The sequence below is a fragment of the Arvicanthis niloticus genome, unplaced genomic scaffold, assembly GCF_011762505.2.
Source record: "Arvicanthis niloticus isolate mArvNil1 unplaced genomic scaffold, mArvNil1.pat.X pat_scaffold_873_arrow_ctg1, whole genome shotgun sequence".
Taxonomy (NCBI): domain Eukaryota; kingdom Metazoa; phylum Chordata; class Mammalia; order Rodentia; family Muridae; genus Arvicanthis; species Arvicanthis niloticus.
This window is the reverse complement of record NW_023046453.1, coordinates 8,370-16,233: the sequence shown is the minus strand read 5'-3', so window position 1 is coordinate 16,233 and position 7,864 is coordinate 8,370.

Below are 7,864 nucleotides of genomic sequence, written 5' to 3'. Positions count from 1 at the left end.
GCAGCAAAGGGTCTGTGCTCACAAAGGGAGCCCTGGCTAACTCATGGGGGCACAAAACAGAAACAGCAGGAGGGTCTACAGGCGGGAGGGGAATGAAGAAATTGGGGATAAACAGTAACCAGGAAGCACAGTGTATATATAAAGCTGACTTTGATTGAGACAGGGTCTCCTCATGTAACTCTGGATGGCATTCAATCCATAGAGATTTATCCTTCTGCCTCCGGAGTGCTGAGGATTAAAGGCAAGCCCACCCCAGCTGTATGAAATGGTAAAAGTCCGTGGCAGGGTAAGTAAAAGGAACGCTATTTACTGGGTTCCTGTTTGACCTAGACTGCGATTCCCATCGTAGCCCATCTGTGAGCGTTCATTAGAGGCTCTTGTTCACTACAACAGTGCCAGAAAAACCTGAATTAGCTCAAAAGCAAGAGAAGGTAAGCTGGGTTAGTAGGTCCCATAGGTGTCTGGGCCCCAAGCCCTCACTATCCGGATCCAACCTGCTGAGCTCTAGAGGTTCTTTGTTTTGAGGACAAAGGGGGATATTTAGTAACTTTTTAGTGAAACGGGCAGATCCAGGAAGATGTTTGACATTTGTTTATCTGCAGAGAGAAAGGAGGGGAATGTCTCCCAGTACTGTATGTAAGTGTCCTTCAGCTAGAAGATACGTGAACAGAGAAGCTGAAAACATTAATACAATGCAAGCTCACATCCCCCTGAGCGACCCTGGACTATTGAACCAAAAGCTAAACTAAGGCAGGGACACCGCAGGAGCCTCCTGTTGAGGCACTCCCCCAGAAAAGCAGCTCACAGCCCACAAAGCCAAGCACTTCTGAGGGGGGGGACTGACGTTTTCTTTGTTACTGAGAAGGATCCCTCTTTTCAACTGCGACACCTTCTTTCCCCTCCCTCACCTGTTCCTCCCCTTCCTCCACCCGCTATTCCCCTCTCTTCGGAAGAGATGTCAAAATAAATTCCTCACCTCTGCTATCTGAGCCTTGAATCTTCCGGAACCCTGAACTCTGTGAAAAGCAAGGTCCAGCTATATTTAGAATTCTAACCTGCTGTGAGTTTTGCTTCTCTCCTTCAGTTGTGCAAAACCCAAGGCTTTGCACTCTGCCTAAGTCAGGAACACTCCCACCTTTTAGAAATTTGAATCTGAGCTTCCAAGCAAAATTTCCAAAGTGAGCCCTTTCTCCTCAAAATGAAATAAAACCCAAAGACCACTTTCAGGAAGAGGCAATTTAGTGCAGATCCTAAGCTGTATTGGGAGAAGAAGAGGAAGAGGCAGTAGAGCCTCCGTTCGGCCATCACACCCTTGGACTTTTTTCATTTGCAAAATCAGTGTGCAGAGCAGGAGAGCAAGAACCTGAGGTAACCTGGGACTGTTACACAGGAGGGAAGAAGTCTGCAGCGAGCAGACTGGGTGGGGCATTGTAACACCCGATCATTTTCTCTTTCAAAACATGAGATTTGTACATGTTTTAAAATTGTATTTTCTGTTATTGTTTGTGTATGAGGTGAGTGTTAGAGTTAAAAAGAAAAAAAACCCTGATGAAATATTTGGCCTAGACTGAGGCCTAACCTTTCAGCTAAGCGGAGTACCCAAGGGACCATCCCTTCAAGGGACCATCCCTTATGAAGAGACACACTTCATAAAACAGTTCTTTAATGAGATACTGTATTCCCCACCACCACCACCGGATCCGCCCCTAGTGCAGCAGCTTGCCGGGACCACAGCCAAGTGTTATTCTGAAGTATTCAGAAAAACATAACTTCTACTCTTTCTCCTGTCTCTTGTCTAAGCAGGCTTTGCTTCACACTTGGGGCTCTTCCCCCCCCACACACACACACACACTCTGAGTGGCCCTCTTTTCTCTGAAGCCTCTAGAGCACCATGTGGCTCCTTGTTTGCCATGTCTGACCTAATGCGGATGGCATGGGGGTTTTGTTATTAGTTTCCTTTGACCCATCCTGGAGCTGCTGAAGCTTATAACTGTTTTTGTTTTGACTTTAAAGAGAATCCATTCTCAAATCTTCAGCTCTTGTATCATTGCAGGCTGTGGAGAGCATGCAGATGGGAGAGGCCCATTTTTGTGGAGCCGGTCCCTCCTTTCACCTTTATTTGAAAGCCCAGAGTTTGAGACAGGTGTGCACAGTGGGTACTTTCCCTCAGTGAACCATCTCGCCAATCCTGGGGAAATTGGTGTCCCCTCTTGGGGCGCTTAGTCTCGTTAAGAAAATACTTTAGGAATGGATTCAAACGGAAGGCGGAGGACAATTTTATTAGAAGTTAAAACTAAAACAGGGCCAGGCGGAGAAGCTGTAAATCTCAGCTTCACAGAAGAGACGGGAGAAGAGAAAAAGAAAAAAACAAACCCATCCCATTTGAGATAAACTGACTGTGAAGGTCAGAAACACAGTAGCAGGCAGCCACTTGCAGCAGAGACAGAAGAAAGGAAAAGTTACATTGTTTCTAAGATCCGGAAAAGTGGGTGGGGCTTATGGCGCTGCCTTAGCACAGCCCTGAAAACCCGCAGTGCTGGTCTGTGGGAATTCTGGGAAGGGAAGGCACAGTATCTCATTAAAGGGATGATTATTCCGCCTATCTCTTTAGGAGTGAACCGTTTTTTGCAGGTAGTTCCAGAACCAGCTCATTGGCCCACTAGACTGAAAGTGTTTCAGGCCTGAGATTCCGTCTTCATTGGTCCTTTATTCTTGTTGTGTGGCTAAGATCTTTAGGGTCCCACATCCTTGGTCCAAACTTCAATACAAACTGACTGCCTAAGGACAAATAAGATACTCAGGGGCCCAAATCTGCTCCTCAGGAAAAGGCTGGTTAAGGTTCTCACGGTTATAGTACACACTCGGACTTCTTGGCGTTCATTTTGTCTTTTCTGCTAACCTGTAACATGGGTGAGGAGACGACTCTCTCTGTTTTGGCCAAACTACTGTTAAATCTACTTTACCAGCTTCTTAGGGATATAGAGGGACTAAGGCATTGGTTTATGAATCTAAGCACCTTATAGTAGTGGTGTTGCCAGTGTCCGACTGTTTATATTGACAATTACACACCGTTCGGTTTCAGAAAGGGGCAAGGCACTGAGGTGCATATTTTACATATCAAAGCAGACCTGGTCTTCTGCAGGCTCTCCCAGCATCCCTCAGTCTCTAGCTGGTTTACCCTGCGCCCAACCCTCAACTTTCCAGCCCAGGGGCTGGACTGCCCTTCCCCCAGGGGCTCCTCCCTATATAATCCAGACATTTTGGTACCTCTGTGTGTGTGTGTGTGTGTCTGTCTGTCTGTCTGTCTGTCTGTCTCTCTCTCTCTCTCTCTCTCTCTCCCTCTCCCCCTTCTCTCCCCATGGCAACTCCCCTGGCTTCAATCCTTGGGGCCAGTGAATTTGCAGTAATAAACCTACCTTTAGTATAATCTAATCTGGCTTGAATTTGTTCAGTTGACAGCAGCAGAGAATTAACCAACACACACCATCAAAGACATTTGTCTGCTAAGAAATCTCTTCAGTGCCAGGAGGCAGAGGCGAGTAATCTCTGTGAGTTCAAGAACAGCTAGGGCTACACAAAGAAACCTTGTCAGGGGGGCCGGTGCTGGAGAGAAGGAGAAGGAAGAAGAGAAATCTCTTCAGTGTAAAAAGGGGGCTTTTTTTTTTTTTTTTTTTTTTTTTTTTTTTTTTTTTTTTTCAATACTCCCTTTTCACATTATTAGTTGGTTCTCTTATAAAAGTAATATAAATGTAAACTGGGTATGGTGGGGGCACACCTGGACCTAGCACTCTGGTGGCCAAAATAGGAGGGTGCCATCCTGGCTACAAGGTAAACCCTGTCAACAAAACAACAACAAAAACATGGCAGAGCTTTTGCAGTGGGTGCCACGCCGAGTTCAATCCCTAATACCTCAACTCCATAAATAACACACAAACCAAAAGGACATTTTAACGTTGTCTCTTTAAAAGAAATGCATTCCGAATTGCTCCTCTCTGAGCTAAGCCTGGAATGAAGGCAAAGGGGCTTGGCTCAGGCCTCATCACATTCCCCAAACACTTGGCCCATCTGCTGTCTGACTGATTCTTAGACCAAAATTCACACGTGGCTTCAGCTCCTGACAGCTGAAGTGGTCTTTTTTTGTTGAATTGGAATTTCAGTTTGGGGCTGGTTGGAATGAGTTCACACCCACCCACCCTAAAAACAGGTTCTGTGGGTTAGAGAAAGCTCTCTGAGCTGAGAGGGATGGGCAGACATTTTAGAAACAGCCCAGGTTTATTACTTGGAAATTCCCCCCAACCAGGCTCGTTTCGTGTGTATTCCGGCTCATTGCTTGCCTGTGTTTTAGTTCCTACTAAATTTCATCCGCCTGCTAAATATTCACTTGTATTGTGTTTAGAACAATGGAATATTTGAGTGCTTCTGGGCCTCTATGAAAGCTAAACAGCAGGAGAGCAGCTGCCCGCAGCTGCCCCAGCCCTCAGACAGCCCTGAGACCAGGCTGGTTAGCCCTCTCTGAGACCCTCCAAAGACTCCCTTTCAGATTCAAGGCCCAGCTAGATCAAATGAGCAGATGTCACAGGCTTATCTTAACCTTTGTAATTAAAGAAAAACATTGATAAACAGTCTTCATAATTTGAAAAATTATGACAATCCACAGATTGTGAATATTCATAACTCTGCCTTGTGTTGGTTGATGGCAGCTACCCCTACCATGGGCATTAGCAAAGCTTTTAATCACGGGGTTCAAAATTCCCAAAATATGTTACCTCATATTCTGAAGAACTTCAATTTAAAAATCATAAGCCCCTTTGGGGACAAGACCTCCATGTTTGGAGGAAATATTTGCACTTCATATTTCCACATGTACGGCGAGGCTGTAGACGTTTGACATGCAGCAGGTATCCCGCGAATTCATGCGTTAGCCAGGCGCGCTGCACTAGCCAAGTGCGCAGGCTCGTAACCCTAGCACTCAGGAGGCAGTGGAAAATTCAGGAGTTCAAAGACAGCCCCAGTCCCTGCTCCTTGAGGCCATCTCAAAAGAAATAAAGCAACTAAGAGACAGCGAAGAATGTAAGCTAATCCCAAATTTAGGCCACCCTGTCAGCACAGTATAGTACCACATACATCAGTCACACCAAAAATATCCTAAGTGCTCTCCATTCAGAGATTCTCTCATTTAGACAGGCAGGCTGCTGTGTCACAGGTGCTGCTGTGGGGACCAAATGAGGTGGCACTTGGAACAGACCACCATTACTATTACCCCATTTTACATTTGACAAACGTCACTCCAGAAACACTGCTAATCAACAGTCGTCCCAGCTGGCGTTCTCCAGTGCCTTTAATTTGGTTTTGTTGTCGTTGTTTCTGGTTTGTTTTGTATTGGACAGGGTCTCTCGGTGTCGGACAGGTTGGCTTCTTCAGTCTCCCAAGGGTCTGGATCATAGGTTTGTATCCTCATGTCCGTCCTCTATAGCTTCCAGGCTGCCAACCACACCCATAGGTCCACTCATTAACCACTCTCCTTTGAGGCACGGTTTAAGGTTTCCTCTGAAAGACCATCCCCCGAGAAGCGAACGCAGGAATCAATACAAGGTTTGCGATCATTCCCTGTGCTACCTCACTTCGTCTTTACAACATCGCCTTTGTGAGTCGGCTACTCATAGCTCAGGTGTAAGGAATTAATGACTGGAGAGTGAGGGCTAACTACCCGGAGGCAGGGGGCTAAGGATAACCGTGAGAACACAGCGCGCCTGCGCTGGGCCTCTCTTTGAGCTCACAGTGCAGATAGAGCCGCCTGCTTTTTCCCCCGTTCCTCTAAGTTGTTAGTAACACTTCAGTCAGCCCTAAAGCCTATGCCTGTTTCAACCTGCCCCGTGAATACAAACCCAGTTAGGTGTTGACTTGTGCTATGAAGTCATTTCAAAGCCCAGGCTGAGGGAAAACAAGTGAAAGCGGTTCTGATGCTGGGACAACATCTGGGAGTAAACATTTCAAAGGAGCTCCACAGGGCACGGATAGGAAACAGACGAGTCAAACAGAAAATACAGCATGGCGCTAGTTCTGTTTTTAAAAGTCACACAAAACAATGACACACTTACACACATACATCCTTGACGACCGAAGGAGAAACGTTGGTAACGCTGCTTCTCTGGGCGGGGGTCGGGGGGGCGTCGGGAGGGGGTACCAGGCTTGAGGTGAAAGAGTAGTGACATTTTACAAGATAGTTTATTAACATAATGGGTATGTAAGAGAAAGGAGACAAAGGACTGGGTGGGGCGGGCAGAGACGCTGTCAGAAATAAAAGAACAGAATAAATCTAATAAACAATTTTTTAAAAGAAAATAAAAGATTCCCCACGTGCTGTAAAGGGAGTGGCATGACCACACCAAGCTAGTGTGTAGAGACAGATAGATGTTGGCGGCTTAACAGCTCATCGTGAATTCGATGGTTTTTAGTATTTAATATTTCTTACATCTACCGGAAAGGTTCTCACATTGTGGCTCTTGGAACCGGACCAGCCTGGACTGGGGGAGGTCTGTGTTTCTTTGTGTTGTTGGACTAGTTTCCTTATCTACCCAGAGGAGAGAATGGAAAGAGACGGGCTCCAGAGAGTGCGGTGAGGATTAACTGAGAGAATAAATGGACAATAACTCAGTAAATGGGACCAGTGGGTCCCAGCCTGGTGTTCACCCTCTTCCTGCCCAAGACCTTTCACTTTACCTGATTTTTAAATTTTATCTTTTAAGATAATTAAATGTCCATCTCTGAGAACATTTGTTCATTACTAAATACCTACACCAGCACCAACTTAAATGAATAAAGCATTGGAATTTGGTATAAAAGATTGACAGTCAGGCTTCACTGATTTGAAACTTTACATTGTGCAAATGTTTCTTTTTAAGCATCAGTAGCCTGGTTCATCTATTAATTTTAAGAAATATATTTAACCGAATTTAAAAAAAGATACTCTCTTCTTTGTGAAATCCATTTTTTGATGTGACAGATAAATCACCCAGACCAGAGACGCCTTTAAAAATACAAATCAAAAATGTAAATAGTTTTGCATCTTACAGTATGTTTATTCATGACCCTAATAAAAATTCAGACGCTTGTGAAATTTCAGCACTGAAATCATAAGCCTTGTATTAAGAGGATTTCAAAGACAGAGAAATGCTAATGTCACTGGTATAACTTAATACAAAAAAAGAAATGAGAACCCACTCATAGCCTTAACAGCACACAGCCCCACATTCACGGTTACCCATGATGTAACTGTCTTCTGTTTCAACCTCACCTTTGGAACAGACCCACGCTCTCTCCTGCCTTTGTTGGATGTACTCGAATTCTAAAAAGCACAGAGACCTGCAGATTTCTGGTGCAGTAGATAAGAATCCAGTTAGCGACGTTTTACACTCTGAATGAAGGAAAGGATTGATCCGTAGAACCCGTTTCCAAGCACACAAAACTCGTCCCTCTGAGATCCTCCTGTCATTAACCGGGGCTGTCAGCTCAGAGCTGGGCACCCATTGTTCACTTTCTTCTACTCTAATTAGATTTGACAGATTGCTCTTTCTGGCTTGACTGGCTGTTGCCAGGAACCCAGAGAAGAGATGGGGCTGACCTTGTCATTGTGCCCGTGGGACCTGAGCCCCTCATCCTAGTCAACAGATGACAGAAATACATATCAGCAGCTTCCAATCTGTTCCTTGCCTTCGTCTCTGGCTCCTTCTGTAAAAGCTCCCGACAGTCTGAGTTTTCTTATCCTCAATACTGAGAAAGTGACCACCTGGGTAGGTTATGGGAGTATTGTTAAGTGGTACTCTATATTGTTTGTATTAACACTACAACCTTCGTCTGTAACATT